Source organism: Stegodyphus dumicola, chromosome 5 (assembly GCF_044657685.1).
Source record: "Stegodyphus dumicola isolate Sdum_Otavi_A_Nest chromosome 5, ASM4465768v1".
Lineage (NCBI taxonomy): Eukaryota > Metazoa > Arthropoda > Arachnida > Araneae > Eresidae > Stegodyphus > Stegodyphus dumicola.
The window spans coordinates 217,143,295-217,162,065 of record NC_140772.1 but is presented as its reverse complement, the minus strand read 5'-3'; the positions used below and the strand labels follow the sequence as shown (position 1 = coordinate 217,162,065).

Here is an 18,771-nt window from a genome sequence, read left to right as displayed (position 1 = left end):
ATTAAAAATTAAAAATATTTGTACTTTAATGAATTTTTCACGATTACTCTATATTGGTTTTAATAGCACGGGTTTTCAAAGAGTCGGTCTTGGCCCTTTAGGTGTTGAAGAAATTTGAAGGAGGGAGATCAATGATTATCCGGGCGTCAATTGGGGAACGATAGCAGTTGGGGAATTACCCTTTACCGAAATTCGATCTCCCGACCTTCCGATTGTTAGCCTGATGAGCTAGCAATTACAGCACGAAAGCATATAATGGGGAAGATGAAAATTCCTTACATTCTCCTCTACTTGAAACAGCTACCAAAATTCTTCTTTTTTTTTTTTAAATTTGAAATGACAAAATGAGGAAAAGTTGCGTTTTTCTAATTGGATATACGACGGTCTTCGACCAACGACTGAGAAAATAACGGCCAATAATATTAAAATTAACAATGATATTTTTTATTTTTAAAATTAAAAAACATGAATTTTTACGTTATTGAAAACATTTTATAATTGGAAGTATGGTGGCGGACAAAAAACTGCATCACATGCGAAAAAGTGTAAAAAATATTTCATGCATATATTCTATATATAAGCTTTTGTGGAATTCATTACTTTATTTCATGACAAGATTTATTTTTCAATATTTATATTACAATACATAGATTTATTGCAACTGCATGGAAACAAAATGTTTAGACTTCTATCAATGACACAGCTTCTGAATGCGTAAAGTTGTTTCTAAAATCCATATAATTATTTCCCATATGCAGCTAATCGTGAATATCCAAAGAAAGTGCTCTTGATATTTGAAGAAGTGATAAAAAAAGCAGAGAATCAAAATATCCCATCGATATATATTGAGATAACAACTGAGAGATTTAATGATTCTATAAAAATAGATCTCACATGAATTTAAGCATAGTGGATTACTATGAATTAAACAATGCAGTGAACCAGAGTTTACTAACTAAGCAGCTTAGTTGAATATCATTCAAACTCCACCCTAAAGCATTAGACTTACTGCAATTAGATATTTTCTCATTAACGGCCATCGAAATGGCTCTTGAAACAAGTCCAAAAGCTAATGTTCACATTCAACTAGACTTTCAGCTTCATTTGTCAAATTTGTTGCTTGAACAAAGAAAACGGCTAAATTTGATCTCTAGAAAGTTTCGGGTATCTGTAAAATTTTGATTTTCTTTGTTTGTTCAGTAAAGCTTCTTTATATTATAATTATAAAATTTTAAACTTGAACTGAAGTTGAATTAAATATTTCCATTTCTATATTTTTTAGCCTCTAGAAAAGCGCATAATACTTTTAGGTATATAAAATAGTTTCTAAGTACTAATTTTTTCGATATAATAAAAACCTAAAATACTCACAATCGTCTATACATTATTTCCTTTTCTAGAATTTCTTATAAATTTATCGCTTAAACCAAATTCCTCAGTTTCTGAATCTTTTATTCTACTGCAATGCACGTCGTACAGTTATATAAAGATTATTTATTTATTAAGATACGAATATATTCCGATAAAGAAAGTCTTTCTTTTGCAGTAAGATACTGGTTTTCTAGCTAAATTATAGGTCTAACTCAGTATATTCTTGTGATCTGTATTTTGCTCAAAGCCCTTATGAATTTCAAACTATGATTATTTCCCTTTGTGCGTTTCTCGCAGAAAGGTAACGCGCACCGTACTTCTAAAATATTTCTTTTACAGTAAAATACTAATTTATATATATTTTCAGAAACTGAAATATGCAAATTTTTCTCTGCTTATTTATTTTTATAATCCTTCTTTGAAAACAATATTAAAATGGTATATACTTCATATTTCATAAACGCTTTCGTAACTAAATTATTTAAGCATATTTTTTCTTATGAAAACACTACTAACAACTAAACACACTAGCAATCGGTATGTCTGGAGATCCATTTTCGACAAGTGCTACACACTACATGGCTTCCGGCACCTTTATAGTGTACTAGGAAAGCAATTCTGGCTAGCATCAAAAGGGATGGAGTTCAAAATCCTACCAATAGCATTGCTGATTTTCAAGTTTCCTGTTCCGAAATAATCTTAATGACTCTACAACGTTTATTGCATTAAACGTTCACTAAATATAGCTTCGGATTTTACTTGATAAAAAAGGGTTTATTTATACCTTTTGGTTGAAAACAGTTGCGAAAATATTACGACAGTGGCGTAAAATTTGAAATAACAGAATTTGGGTTTAAGAAAATGTTAGCATATTCATCTATATTTAAGAGAAAAAATGCATGAATTAAATCATTAGCCAGAGTAATTCATTTTGTACAGAAAATGGAATTAAAGCATCTTTCAATCATTTGAAAGGTTGCGGTATTTTGAGAAAAGGGCGTTTGAGTAAGAAAGCTTGATTTTCTTTCATTAAACAAATATTCCTTCTCATGTCATAACCACTTTATTTGCCAAATTTCTCGGCGTCTGTCGCTGCTTTCCTTTTTCAAAAAAATGGCTCTGTAAGGTCAATTTATTCACACTATTCAAAGTATCGAAAGAAATGTAACAGCTAGTCTTTGAGAAATGAAGGAAAAGGCATTTTGCCATTGATTACAGAACTATTAGAAGTGCTGGAGCAAGTCCGTTTTTCCGTTGGATGTTACTTGGGACGTTTAGAACATATATATATCTATATCTATCTATCTATATATATATATATATTAACGTAAGGTATGTGTTCACACACCTTATGCTCCCATACTTTATGTTCATACATTATGTTGTGTTATGAGCATAAGGTATGTGTGTATACACACACACACACATATATATATATATATATACACACATACATATGTATGCATATAGATATGCAATAAATTGAAAAATTCTGTTTGCAACAACACCTTATATCTCTCACTTAATTTTGATCTTTCTCCTTTCCATTCGTTTTATAAGTCTGACAACGTATCTTAAGTCAAATTTTCAAAGCGGAAACTTTCTGTCTTCTTTTGAACTAAACCTCCATCTTATATAACTACACACTTCGCTTCTGCTGCTCTTGCCACTTAGGTGTTCTGTACGTTGCTCGCTTCTTGCACACACTCGCGGTTTGTGCAAGAACTCGTCCACACACTAGTGAGATGTGCAAGTCTCTTGGTACACACTCGTGACCGTTCCAGAACATAACATTTACATTTTTGATACTTCGCAACACAAGTTATTTGTGACAGCAAATTTCAATTCAAATAAAGGTGAATATTTAAATCTGTTACGAGTACTTCTAATAAAATCTGCCTCGGCAGCTAGATTAGTTTTCAATATGTATCAACATCTACGCAATCAACCTTTCCAATTTATTAGATACACTCTGATGAAATACTATGAACTTTTGCATACTTTTCCATCAACTAAACAAATCGCATACAAAATTAGAAAATATGCTTATATTCAATTCCATTGCAATGTCTGCATAATTAATCAACCATATCTTTTAATACTCGAATGTGTAACAGAGATCAGCAGTATATATCAAGAAGTTGGGAAACTACCATACTTCTGCTACAACGTCTTCTAGTGAATAATTTACACTGATGAGCCAAACCCTTATGACCATGCCCTCATTTTTCAATGAACTCTTCTGGATGGAGTGAAGGATGCATGATTAAGTGTAAATGGTAATTAACTGCAGCTGGAGAAGGTAAGGAATCAACCTCTTTAATTCTACCTCCTATGGAGAACTGTCATCTTCGGACTTCGTCATATGTCGGGCCCAGTCGGGATTCTCTGGGGATACTGGCAAGGGCAGCAGGAACGAATCATCCTGCTGAATGCCAGGAAAAACACCAAAGTATCAAGTAAGGAATGAGACCTTAAGATTTGTACTTAACCTGCGATGTTGGACTTCTCTTTCCCACCCTTCGACCCTGCTTTGCAGTACCATGTTCAGACAACTTTATGTGATGTGTTTTAATATTTGTGAACGAGCCAGACAAACTGCATTTTTACGTTATTTTGGTAATGCATGATTCAGTCAGTCATTAAGGAATAATTTTTGCACTTACGTACTTTTGCGAATGATGGGAAAGGCTGCTGATCCAAGCGAATTTGATAGATGGCAGATTGTAATGATCCGAAGACTTGGAACGAAACTGCCCGTCTAGTGGATTGTTCACAATCTACCATTGTTAGTATTTTTGCAAAGTGGATAAATGACGTTGAAACCAGTTTCACGAATACGCTATTCCAAAGACATTTATCTATGTGTTATAGAATCTGCTTCATATGTGAGTTGCCAGAAAATTATTTTCGCTTGCTTTCTCTAATCTCATTTACGTCACAAATAATTTTTACATTAATTGATTGCGTTTTGAAATTTGAAAAGTGAAATGCTATTTGCTTCTATATTTTTTAATATAGCACTGTTTAATGAAAATATCAAATTAAAATTTTATAGTACTCGAAAATGATTTCGTTCTTTATACTTGGACAGAATTTCATTGCTTTTATTATATTTATTTACTTGGTGTCACATCTAATATCAGGATTAAAAACTCAGAATTTTCGCTAGCTTCTTGCTGAAGATCTAGTGATTCAGCAAGTCTCTCTTTAGTTTTTAAATTATAATATCCTAATTTAGCATATTTTCGTAACCCAGGTGTAGTTGAAAGGGGTCTTGACTGATCCCAAAACTACGAAGACTTTTCACTGTAAAATTTCAGTTTGATCATTATAAATTATCTCTTCAAGAATTTACTCTCTTAATCCCTTCATTCAACAGCACCTGTCAAAATCAACATTTTTCCTTAATAAAATCCTGTCATTCACTGGAAAGAGGAACTGTCAAAATTTACGGAAATTTCAGCAGTTGAGAGCATTTGTTGATTGCAATGTTAATAGTTTTGGGGAAACTGTAGAAGCATTATACTTGAGATAACATCAACTAATTTCCAAGGATTTCGGAAATCTAGAAACATAGGCATAATAAAGGTGATGGTACTGCATTGAAGTTTAAATTTTCTGCCATTAGCATAAATAATCTGATACTAATTTCAAATGATTTGAGACCTCTGGAACTAAACTATTCTGAAGCATAATTTCAATTGCTATTTATAAATACACGATAAAGGAAATATAGCTCGGTAAAGAGCGGTGAGCAGTTTGTATATACTAGTTGACATGAAAGCTATAAATATAAGCTTCAAATATAAGCTTTTCATTTGCAACGATCATTCAGGTAACACCTGTTGGGTGTGTTGGATGTATTTAATTATGCCAAAGCACACGAGGGCTATCTGCCTAAGGCGAGGGATGCCTTCGTGGAGGACTTTCTAAGGGAAACTGGCTCGTATACACGTTACACATGGGGAAAACCACGAAAACATCCACGCAGCCAGCCAGTTCGCGGGATTCGAACCTCGGACCAAACTACCAGTGTTCAGCGACTTTACCGCTGGTGAGCCTTCAGGTAACACCTGAGAGAAAGGTTTTTCCAAGATCAGTGAATGTACCTGATGTTTCTCATTCCCTTCTTTTTTTTTTTTTTTTTTTTTTTTTTTTTTGTGTGTGTGTGTGTGTGTGTGTGTACCATCTGACAACTACTACATTATGGTGGCTTATTTTAGGTATAACCTAAAAACAATTATATATACATGTATAGAAATTCATCGCAAACCTTGAAATACATTATATTATTTTCTATTTTTCTATTTATAGCTTCAATGTGTAAACTGCATTGATTTGCATACATCGATGGAGCTATGTAGACGTTTTGCGCGACACGGTAAACGAGACACGTTTGCGCGACACGTAATGTGCTATGACTCGGTAAACGTCTTTCTACCAGGTCCTGTTTTGCCCACCAGTATATATAACGATTACCTTACAATCATCACAGCAGGTTCGTTTGTAACAGAAGGATAAAAAATGAAATTTCTAGTTACTGGAAATCAACTAATTATCGAACACTTAACGTATCATTTAAAATGCTTTAATGGCTTATTTAACAGAATAACGTAAATATTTTCATTCACTTAAAATGAATAATATTGTTTATAAAATATCTACCTTTTGAACAGCAATTACATTGTATTTATAGAAATCAATGCTATAGCTGTTTTCATTCCTGAAATTCCTTCGCGTAAAGAAGAGAAATCAAATAATAGTCATTATGATAGTGAAGGTGTCCTAGGAAGTTCCCGTTCCCTGGTATTTTATATCAAAATGCATAATACCGTATAACTCCTAATACAGCATAGTGCTTTCTGTTTTCCTAAAACTGCTTTCTGAAAGTCAGAGTCTTTTTATATAAGCCAAGTATAATTTAAAAAATGTATTGCAATGATACTTCTTAATGTTTACTAGACGAAACATGCTTAGGCAATTATATTTCAAAAAATGAGTTACTATGATCCAATTCGAAAGAAAATTATAACATTTTTCAAAAAAATATAATTATCTAGACATTTCAAAAACTACACTCTTTCTAATCATCTTTTCCCTTACCAGAATCTATCTGATGAAAAATGGAAAATTGCCCGTTGAAGAGTAATGTGGTTGGACAAAAATAATCGATTTAAAACAAAGTTTCTTTCGGACGTAAGGTTGTTTTCGTAAAATGAAGTTCTTTTTTTTTTCTGCTATTCAGCTACATGGTATTCATTCCAATAGAAATGCATTGTATTTTATATTTTATATATAATCTCCGGATCTGATCTGCATATGCTTTGCTAAACATATTTTATTCATTTATAATTCTCGTTTCTTTCACTGTATTGACCAAAGTAAGAAACAAGAACTTTTTTGATAAAATTCATTTTTAACCTCTTATAAATTAACAAAGTTAAAAGTAGATTTCTTTGAGTTGTCGATTTCCCCTCTGAACTTCGCCAAACGAAAGTTTTGAAAATTTGACTAATTGCATTAGAAAGCTTATTTGAATATGATTTAATGTTTTTAAATTTTTATTAAATTTGCATAATGCTAAAGTGATCGCTGTATTCAGTTTTTCCTAAATTTATTTAAATTAAATAATCAAATGACGTGATTGAAGTGATTAAAATGACTAACTATCTACATCGAAATAAGATACGATGTTATTTAGATAAACAGTCAATCCGAACTTTGCTACATATTCTCTTATAAGTACGCACTAAAGTACTTAAAAAAAACACTTTCTATTGATGTTGTTGTTGTCTTTTGTATGTACTTCATGGAATAATGGCAGCCGGAGCCTGAAGGAGGAGGGACTTCTACTTCCACTCCAATTTAGAGGAACAGCATCCCGGGGGGGGGGGAGTCCAAGCGTCTCCCATCGTTTTCCCTACCAACAAACCGCACGAGAGGATTTTTGGCTCGCTATATATTTAGAATATCCCTATGCCGCAAAGATACTATACATTTACAAATATCCATGTCTCCTCCAGGATTCGAACCGGGGCCTTTCGGTATCGTCTTAGGCTTCCATACCACTATATCATATGGGGGTATTTTCTCTTGATAGAAGTTTATTTTAAGTCTGTTTTTATATGAAATGAGCATTCATTATTTACCGAAGTTCATATTTTTCTACTGTATAGGTTAAGGCTTTATGGATATTTTAACTATAGATCACTTTAAATTTGACTTACAAGAAGGTGTATATAGTCTTGTGTACTATAGTATGTGTATCTGACAAATTGTTGCTAAAGTACATATTGTTGTAAATAATATTGATTCATTATACATTAACTATACTGAAAGATCCAAACAAAAGATTTATCTTGAATAATATTTTAAGCACCATTAACACATTTTAATATTTAATATTACGTACTTTGACTTTTAATAATGGTTGGATTGTGAGCATTCCTTATATAAAGACAAACGATGAGGCCGCGGACCGTTGACAAAAATCTCTTTCTTTGGCTCTTTGAATTAGTTTATCCATCTTTGTTCTTTCTTCTTTGTGGATTTTATTTTTGAAAATGTTCCCTATTGCTTCAGTGGAATGCATATAAGTGACTATTTCTAATTTGTGAATTAGAAAGTAAGAAGTTCTAAAGGATTAAAATGAGTAATATAAAAATAAATAGGTTTTGAATAAATATTTTGCTCCAATTCTGAGAAAGCCACTCGGCATCCGCTTCAGTGCAAAAATATTGTTCCTTTATCATACAAAGTGTCAGCTTAAGGAGGCATTTCTTTCCAGAATTGGTGGTTTGTCCAAACGGAAAAGTGGTTAGTGATTCTGACTGTAGTACCGAAGGATCTGGTTTCGACTCCCGGAGAAGGAATGGATGTAAATTGTATGTCCCTTGATAGGGGCAGGGAGAGTAGTTGTTACTCTCTTGAAGTTGGAAAGGATTGGGTCTCAGCAACTGACCATTTTATGGAAGGAGACGAGGGGCTCTATCTGAACCTTCTGGAAGTGGGTGCAGCTGCTGGGCAGTAACGGTCTGCGTTGATGATGTCGGACACCATTCATGGAGTTCGATTAGGTTGAAGTTTCCGGAACCGATCATTTATGGGAAGAGACCGGGGATTCTATCCAGTCAACTGGCTAGATAGACTTACATCCAGATAGCCTCGACCTCTGGGGTAAATAATCAGTGTTCGCAGAGCTAGAGCCATTGTATATTCGGTGGTTGGCTCAGGCTTGGCAGGGAGCGTACTGATACAATCTTGTCTGCCCTTTGGATGTGGCGACGTTACATGGTCAGATATCGCTGTCCGGGGGTAGCGCCCCTCCTTCAACACTTAGGGAAGGACGATGTCTGGCATGTGAAGTCCCCCTGGATTGGCAGAGAAGAGTGCCACCCTGTCGGATGGTATCTGGAGGTTGGGGCACTTATAAACCTTGCAAAGTGGCTTCGACCGCTTGGATTTGGAGCCAACTCCTCTGGTGTACTGCCCCTTCATAGGAAGGAACGGTGACTTACCCACTATGTGCCCCTATAATTAAGTGACCACCACTTGCGGCCTTTGGTCAACGCCTATAATGGCTAATAGCCGTCACTGGAAATAAAATATTACTGGTGATTGCAGACACACTGTGATCATCCCACATCTATCTTAATTGTGGGAATGATAATCTAAGGTTTTTCAAACTCATTCTTATAAGTTTCTCGTCTTCTCATTCAAAGGATATCATTTTATGCCCATATTTACCTAAATATTTAATATATAACATCATTTCGTTTTGTATCAGTATTTTTAATAATATCTTGATTTATCCAATTAATGTCTTGATAAAATCTTTGTAGGTTTACCTTTCTGAACTCCTCAGCTTCCGCTCACATTTCCTTGCCAGGATAAAAATTTTAAGTCAAGTGAAGTGAGAATGTAAACTGATGAATCTTGGAGTTTATTCAGAGCGTGTTTTCGCTATCCAGCGCAAGTTACGAGTCTTTACTTGCTATTACGCTGAGTTTTTGATACACATTTTTCGCCATTTATATAATTATCACGTCGGGTAGGTTTTCGAGTCAACCTAGTTACCCTCAAAGTGTTAGACTAGCAGTATTCTTTAGTCTTAAGTTCCACCGCTAGTTGTCGGTGTTATTGTAAGCACGAAGTATGTGCATTTTCTGTTCATAGATGATTAAAGGGTTACTTTAACCCTTCCTTCTGTTTTGGTATCATTTACGCCTGCGCGAGAAATTGCCAGGTTACATAGTAGGATTTTGTAGAGTTTATGTGGCCAAAAAGAGTACGATCTACATCTTTCTTTTTATCTTTTCTTTTTTTCATTTAGTAAAATAAAAATACAAAAATAAGTAATCTAAATATTAAAACAAATGTGCGCAACTTAAAGAAACAACAATACATTGAAGTAAATAAATTAATTAATAAAAATTCAATAGTAACTTTATTAAACCAATGAAGTAATAAAACATTGTTAACAATCGAAATGAAATCAACTCTTTAAAAGGAACATTGCGTGTGATTTAGTTAAATTCAAGCAGTTAAAAATATACTGTCCTTCCTATTCGTTAAACTAAATGCAACAAATTTAATTCAATTAGAAATTATTTCCAGAAACAAAATACAGATGAGAAACTTTTAGTTAGTTATATAGGAAATGATAAAAAAAATTCATAATATTTTGATAAGACTATAATTTCCGCAACATCATTATTTTGTTACAAGTTGGATTTAAGTTTAAATATATCGCCTTAAATGGACGAAACAAAACTTCAAATACTTCGGTATACTAATTCATATTAATGACCGTTGATTTTAAATTCGAGTTTTAGCTTCCGCTGTTTTGGCACTTGGTAAGAAAAATCAGGCTAGCTTATTTAAAATAAAATGCTTTTTGTTATATGAAAGATTAGAATAATATTCGTTCAAGTATTGAGCAGAAGAAATTCAGAATGAATGTGATTTAACGCGAACATTTATTATTTAAACCTTTTATTAGAACATAAATTGGAAACAAAATAATAAATTAAAAAAGAAAAATCAAAATGTGAAAAAAAAATCAAATCTGAAAGCTTTCAGATTTTATATTACGCCTAAAGAGGTGCTTTTTCACGGGGGATTCAAAAAGGGATTTGAAAAAGATACAGACATTCAAAGTCATTTGTTACAATATCTAACGCAAAATACCGTTAGATATTGTAACATCTTTGCGTAGCTACTATACCAACATAATGCCAGTAAGAAATGTAAAGAAATCTCGCGTATAAAATATCCGTGCTTGAAGATGTACGCGATGTTAATGTTAAAGGAACGCTCTGAAATCCTTCAGTTTGTTAATAAAAAAAATGCTAAAGTTTTACAAAATATCAAATAGATAATAAAGCACATACCAAATTTAGGCTTCCAGACACCCATATCCGAGTGGAGGACAACGGTATTCAAAATCTGATGTCTCTAGGTACCATTGTTTTTCACAATGCCAAAAACGTACTTATATTCATACAGATTCTTCATTATTTAATTTCTTTAAATGTACCGCAGTGCTCTAATATTTGGTGGTAACAATTTGAAAAGTGATTCAGACTTTTATAGTGAACCAACTCAAAATGCGAAAACGAAATGAAAAGCCCTTCTAGGCTAACACCCTTTGGGCTAATAATAAAGAAGTACTCTCACTTGAAAGCTGTTTATTCAAAGGCCTAACCGATCAATAAACCATGCGCATTAAGATAATTACGCTAACAAATAAAGAAGCAAACCTTCATCATTCTCCTTTAAATCAACAAAATATTCTAATTCTTATTAGCCTGTAAAGATTTTGTTTTTATTCCGAAAACTCAAAAACCTTTGTTCTGTAGTACTTTTTTATTGTAGTAAACTACGCAAGGGCTATCAATCTAAGGAAAGAGTTGCCTTCATTCAGGATTTTCTAAGGAAAATTGACAAAAGACGACCTACAAATATAGCCGTGTAGCCAACCGTTAAGGTATAATGCTTGCTGTTATATGAAAGATCAAAGTAATAGCCGTTCAAGTATTGAAAGGAAGAGATTCAGAGTGAATTATGATTTAACAGGAACAAAAACGTTTTTTAGAACATGCATTACATACGAAGTGATAAATAACAAAGAAATACTCTCTTTTGGGAACCTATATGTTTAAAAGCTTAACAGATCCACAAATCATACACATTAAAATAACTATTTACAAATAAATAAGCAAAATTTTATTTTTTTCATCTCAATCAATAAAATAGTCTAATTCTTATTAGCCTGCAAATATTTTTTTTTAATTATGAAGACACAAAAACCTTTGATCGATAGTATATTTTTTTATAAATCGATTATAGTAAACTATTCAAATGCTATCAACCTAACGAAACTGTTGCCTACATGTAAGATTTTCTAAAGAAAACTGACAAAAGAAGACCTACGAATATGGCAGTGTAGCCAGCCGTTCACGGGATTCAAACGTTTGTCAAATACCAGCGTTCAGCATTCTAACCTATTCGAGAGCTGAAAAAACTTTCATTTGATCACTGAACATTTGTAATCAAATCTTTTAATTATCAAAGGAATTCAATTTCTGTTTGAGCTGAAGAACTGAGTGCTTCTGCCCACATCTCTTTCAGGTTCAATTCTAAATAAACTCGCTCTTGTATTTAAATGTTACTCAACCTCCAGTAATTTATCTAATAAATCTCCAGAAATTGGTTACAACAATATTAACATTTTAGTTTGCTTTGTTCAAGAGATGAAATTCATTTTTAAAATATGCAAACAACTAAATTCCATTTCTTATTAAATTAATCAAAGTTTAATAAATGTATTTCAGTTAATAGCTGTTAAGTTCATTTTTCATCTAGAATTTACAAAATAGGCACAATCCATTATGCAATAACTTAGTAAATTTTCACAGTAACTTATAACTTAGTTAATTCATTTCTGTGAAAATTTTAAAATATAACGCTGAGTTTTGCTGTTTAACTTATAAACTAATACTTGTTCGACGTGATATATATCTTAACTTAGTAAATATTAATCCTTATTGTTAAATTTTACACTTGAAGAAGAGTACGTTTATTTTATACTATAAAAATCACTTTCCTTAGTGTAATTTTAAATACAGTATTGGAATCCAAAGTTTAGAATTATGATCTCACTTAGAAGCAAAAAATGCCAATGCTTTCAGTTTCTAAAGCAAATGCGTTCATAATTCTATAACGGTTGAATAATCTAATTTTCAAGTTATCTCAGAATTGATATTTATCTTTTTAAAAAGGTGTCTTTAAAGATGCTTTCAACTGAGACGAAAAGTTATTTGTTTGTTTATTTAAATTGCATGCGGTAAGTTTACTTTGAAAAATTTCACTTGATAGCTTTAGAATTAGTAGCTTCATTGGAGCATACTCATTTTAAAAGAAATAATTAATTTCTACGAAATTTATTAATTAGTATAAAATCGATTGATCGTTTATGTTGGCTAAAATCTTATCATAAAATTAATCTAAAAGTCATTTCCCAAAATAAAATATAGTTATGAATTTTGTACTTAAATAGGTAATTTTAGTAGAAGTATAACTGTTGTATTTCTTTTGTAACGTGAAAAATCTGAAGAAAAAGTTTTTGAGGAAACGTAAGAATACAGGGACAATTGCATCTAACATTGAGTGGCGCGATATCGCCAATTTTAATGATGAAGTTTCAATTTAGTGATGAAAGGGATATCAGATGTCTGCCTTTTCCTTTACGGAAAAGCGAAAAACCTTCTTCGCATGCAGAAATGGGTACTAATTCAGGTATTTTGTAAAAGCGAAAAGAAATACAGCTCTTGAAGCTGGGAATATTTGCATTTAATTTAAAAAATACTTTTGTGACACAAAAGTGAAGAAGAGGGAATAACTTTCTCTTTCTGAGAGTAACATCTGGCAACTTTTAGGAAATGCTTTATTAGAAAGAAATACTTTGACAAATTTTAAGGATTCCTTAACTGTTGTTGCTTATCCTCGACAGATCAGACATATGTCAGATCAGCTCCAGAAGGTTGTTGACTACCAAAGTATTTATATTAATAAGGGGATCGGATGTGAAGTTCCCCTTAGGAAAACCGATGCAGCTCAGATTGTGTTCAGGTGAAGCTGAGTGAGGACAGCATTTTTTACAATTGGGACGGATTTTTCTGCTACTATCAAAGGAAATACATTTAAGGTGGCCACTTGTTAGTCTAGCCAGAGCAGTCTAGGAGCCACAGTAGCATTTGATTTCCAGCAGAGAGCTAAGGGATGTCCTTGTGTACCATTGGTGCGCAGGCGGAATACACATATTAAATTGAATTTAGATCATTCATTTTGGCTAAAATTCTTAAAAAGTAAACGAAGAGACAGTGGCCATTTCTTTCTCACTACCCTCTTTGGCCAGTCTATCAACGACCTCATTACTACCAAAGTTAACATGTGTTGGGATCCACTGGAAGTAAACTTCGGTGACTGGTTATGCTACGTATGTCAGCCCTTTGCGACCCATCCTGGATACACCTCAAAATTTCCTTCTGGTGTGCCCAGAGTGCCACAGCAGGTGTGCCCAGAGTGGATTACTGAGAAACTAGGACAAGACCAACACCTGTATCATTGTTTTTCTTCAGCTGTCTGATCATTTCATTGACAATAGAAAAGTGGGTCCACATCTGTGTGTCATTTTTCTTTCTTTTAAGGGGAAGTTTGGCTATCAACTAAGAAATTGTTGGGGTGTTTTTATCTGAAGGTTAGGGGTAATTTTATCAGTTAGCTGTTTGGTTTTTCTCTTTCGCTTTCGTTCAAAGATGTTTTGTTAGCACTACGTTTGATAGTTTTGAGTTGTAGACGTTAATTTAATTTTATTTTATAGTTTATAATTTCTAAGTGTAGATATAATATTAGTTTATTCTTTTCGGATTTTTAATTATTTTCCAAATGGATCGGAGAGGGCTGACAATTTCTGAATCGCTGAAAGTGCTACACAAATTTCTTTTACATAGTTAATCTTATACTTGGGTTGTGCTTTTTCAACGGTGGTGTCGCTTTCTTCGAAACGTAACATCATTAAAAAATAGACGAAAGTGTAAATATGAAATGTACGTAATGTAAATATCATATACAAAAGTTACTTTTTCCCATACATACGCATGTAATCTTCATATAAACAAGAAGAGCTTTCTTAGGGGGTGGAGTGCAGAATAGCAGGCACAACCTGGGTAATGCTAAATCTACTATGATATTCAGAGTCTAGTGTTTTTTAATCATAGGCAAAATCTCTTACTCTCTTACGCGCTTCCCAGCAATGCTCATTACAGCACTCTTTTTGAAACTCTATTCATTCAGTGTACCCGATACGGGAACACCCACAGAATTAAAACGATAAGTGCTATCTTCACAAATTTTTACCTGTTACTTCTCTAGGCCTGATTAAACTGCCTACATTTTTTTTTTTTTTTTTTTTTTTTTTTTTTTTTTTTTTTGTTGAATTTCCAAATTTAAGAGATAGAGTACCGGAAAGGGTTAACTGTTTATGCTGAACTAGGAGTGCCTATCTGCTTTAGAAAGTATTTAAATATGGAGTATGTTCTACGGAAAATTACCTCGTAATCGCACTACACATGGAGAATGCCTACGAAAATCTGATTCGGCCGACCTATTCAGTCACCAAAAGCTTTACTATGAGAATTAAGCAAGCTTATATTTTTCGCCACTGATGAAGACAATTTCGGAGAGAGGATAAATGCATAAGTTTTTTTTGTCAAAAATTAAATATTAAAATCAGTTTTCCTTGGTTTCGCAATAATGGTAAATATTTTTTATGCTTTCGAGGGAATTAAGTTTCTTTTTCTAGTGACCAATTCATAATATTATATCCATTGTTCAATCAATGCGGAAAGAATTTCTAAAATTTTACAGAAGTATGTTCCCTAATTCAGACTAAACTTCATCGTAAACTAGATTTATAAACCTGAAAATCTAATTTTCTTAATGGGGAAGATATTTAGTTGGTAACCACCAAAAATGCTGTCAGAATGTTCCAAGTATTTATATATTTGAGGTTACTTCTGTGTTCTCTAACTGAAAGTAATATTTTTTACTTTCTAAATCATACATATGAACTCAGAACTATTGAAACTTCAAAATAAGGTCGCTCTGATTTAATGTATAATTGATTACTTTCAACAAAATAGACTAGCTTAGATTCTTCCGTCACGATGTAGAAAACAAAAGTTTCATTTTAAATTGATGAAGAAGCTTAAGCATGAAATATGAAGCTCTTTCATATCAATTCTGGAACAAAAGAAAGAATAATACTCAGCACAAAGAAAAATAACAAAGAACGGAATCATAAAAAATATTCCTTTAGGGACGTTTCAAAAACTGAAAACGAACATATTGCTTTTCCATTTTGTTCTTGGAAGGGACCTTAACAACTAAAATAAACCAGCACTTGATTTTCTGTATAATACCAATCTGGAACCTGATAAAACTTTTATTATTGCTTGTTAGAAATGAGAACGAAGAAAGTCTACAGAATATAATCATTTTGCTGAATTCGCACTCAGTAAATATGAAGACAGTTGTAATCCATCCGGGATTCGAATTCCGACCTTCTGTATGATGATATCCTCGTTTTTTGACAATATTTGCTAAAATTTCTTTGGTTTGTTTTCCTCATTGAATCATGAGAACTTTCATGCAAGTAGCTTCCTCACCGGGATTTGAACACCATTCGAATGACCATCATTCATCGATTATATCATCTCTCCAACGTTGCGCTAAATTTGAGGCTGAAATGTGAATGATTTGAATGGCTAAAGATGCGATTTGCTAAAATAGTTTATTCTGTAGTAGTTGACTTGAGAGTATAATCTCTTCGTAAGATTTTAAACAATTAGTTAAAGAATCAAATATGATATTTTACATTTAATTCAAATCTGAACAAAAATGCAACACATTATTTGTTACAGGAAAATATTAGCAAATCTAAAATCTTATTCGTTTTAAACACAGAAATATTAAGATTATTTTTAAAATACCGCTATTTTAAAAATATATTAATAATATTATGCTTAAAATAGTGAAACGGAAGTTACATTCCCGTCCGTTTCCTTCTCTCCCCGCTTATTAACACGCAAAGAGGTGTAATGATTCAAAATGAAATCCTTTCTGCTTCCTAACAAAGAAGCATCCATTAGCCTTTTAAGACAAGCTATCTGCAATAAACTGATACAATGCATTTGAGGAAACTGCACCTGCTACTGAGTACCTTAGGGAGAAGGAAGAAAACAACATCGCAATGTCGACCGTTTCGGTCGGTTGTAGTCATTTGAATGAAAAACAATCTCGGATGTTTTGGCCTTCAAAGGTTTAAATTTTACAGATCATTTTTAATATATCCTCAATTATTTTTTTCTGCTAAGCATAATATCGTTTAATTTATTTCGATAATGAACTTTATTTTCGATAAATCTAATGAAACTGTTTCTAATGGGGAAAGCTAAAATCATCTTGAATGGGATTAATTTTAAATAACCTCTTTGTGTCGAAAGTATGAGTATTTCTTCTAAAATTCCTGTATGATAACAAGGAGTCACTTTCTTTTATAATGTTTTCAAGCAATTAATTGACCCGGGAATTTCTAATGCTTGAAGTCATAAATTCATTAATAACTGTAACATTTGACTAAACTCAACTACGTAGACATTTCTTCAGTTAATGAATTTTTATTTCTTATTACGTGTTTTGCTATTAGGCACCACATAGAAAGGGAGGGATGCCCCGTGGAGGTCTTTTAAGGGAAACTGCCTCGTATCCACGTTATACATGGGGAAAACCACGAAATCCCTGGAACACGAACCCCGGACATAATTACCAGTATTCAGCTGCTTTTACCGATCGGCCGCTGGAGGGTCCTAATGACTATTCTGACATCTATTATTAGAGATATTAGTAAGTTAATGCCAAGCTTTACACATTTATAAAAATCAGATGTCTCATAAAAACACTATTTCTAAAAGTAAAATGCATTCACAAGTAGGATAGATTTCAGGTTAGATTATGTAGCTATAGATTTAGTATCAATCAAATCATATCGCTATTGTCGAATCAAGTGATCTTAAACAGAAATTGACAGAAGCTAACTGCTGCAGTTTCATTTATCAGTCAACTGAGAACTGCCAAATTTATAAACCCTAACAAAAGCCCAATAGCTATCTACTAAAATAGACTTCTCAAAGACCCACACAAACGTGGTATAAGATTAAGCTTTCATATGAGGCTTCGGACTGTAGTTTTTACGATCATGAGTTAAGTCTCTTACTGCTCATCCCGCGATTTCCATGGGCAAATCAAAATGTAACAAAATTTACTCATGCCGTGGTTTTCGCGGACAGCTGTTTTTCTTCCTTTATTGAGGAGCGCATCTCGCCTTTTCACCTTGCAACAAATTACGAGTATATACAAAGACGTTTATTTTAGGTTTTGACGAACACATGTCGTTAGTTATCCACTAATTTGCGGCATTTGAAAATAACTTGGCATAATACCGCCCTAACTGCACTATGTTTGTCGCCTTTTTTAATAATCATTTAATCATTAAATTATCCCATATAATTTTTTCAACTGTTTTAACTGTATTTGGTATTTTATGTTTTTCTTTATTTTTCAATTTTTAATATAGATATTTTGAGTTTTTATGTATTTTTGTCTTATCGTGAAGTGAGACTGAATTGATTGAATGAGAAATATATCTCTAATGGAATTCGAGGAAATAACTTTAAATGAAATGCAGGAAAAATGCGTATAATTTAATATTTCGTACGAGGAAGTCATGTGGGGTACACAACAGATTTTTTAATTAGGTTTCATGTTATTAATTGGCATTTTGACCTGTTAGCTGTTTCAAATTATCCAAGCAATTTCGTGTTAAATCGTGTTTGTTTCTCTAAATATAAACTATCATTATTTTTTTTATCTTTAATGTGTTTTTCTCGGTACATTTTGTCTCGAACAATCCACTATTCCTCTTCTTGAGTTTATTGTTTTAGTTTCGCTTTAGTTGTAACGACCTTTCCAGTTTGTGAGAATTAGACCATCTGTTCTTTGTTCTCGTGATGGAGTTAGAAGCCTTTGATCCACCTAATTCATTCTAGAACAATTTAATTTTTCAGAACAGAGTTTCAGTTGCCAAATGGATAGATTTCACAAGTCATTTTAAACGAAGACTGCAAACAATTTATTATTGCGAAACACTGCACTAAGAAAAGGGTTAGTTTTAACTCGAATTATCAGCATTAGAGCATGCTTATTTATGTGAAAAAAGAACTATACGAACCATGATTTTCAGATCGTGAACCTATCCTTTTTTTTCTCGGCTGAGAA

At 32.8% G+C, this 18,771-nt stretch overlaps 1 protein-coding gene across 2 annotated transcripts in view; it reads right to left on the bottom strand.

The window, feature by feature from the left end:
* Nucleotides 1-18,771, bottom strand: part of LOC118193453 (uncharacterized) — a 917,076-nt gene that overhangs the window by 867,639 nt on the left and 30,666 nt on the right. The gene's annotated exons all lie outside the window — the stretch shown is intronic.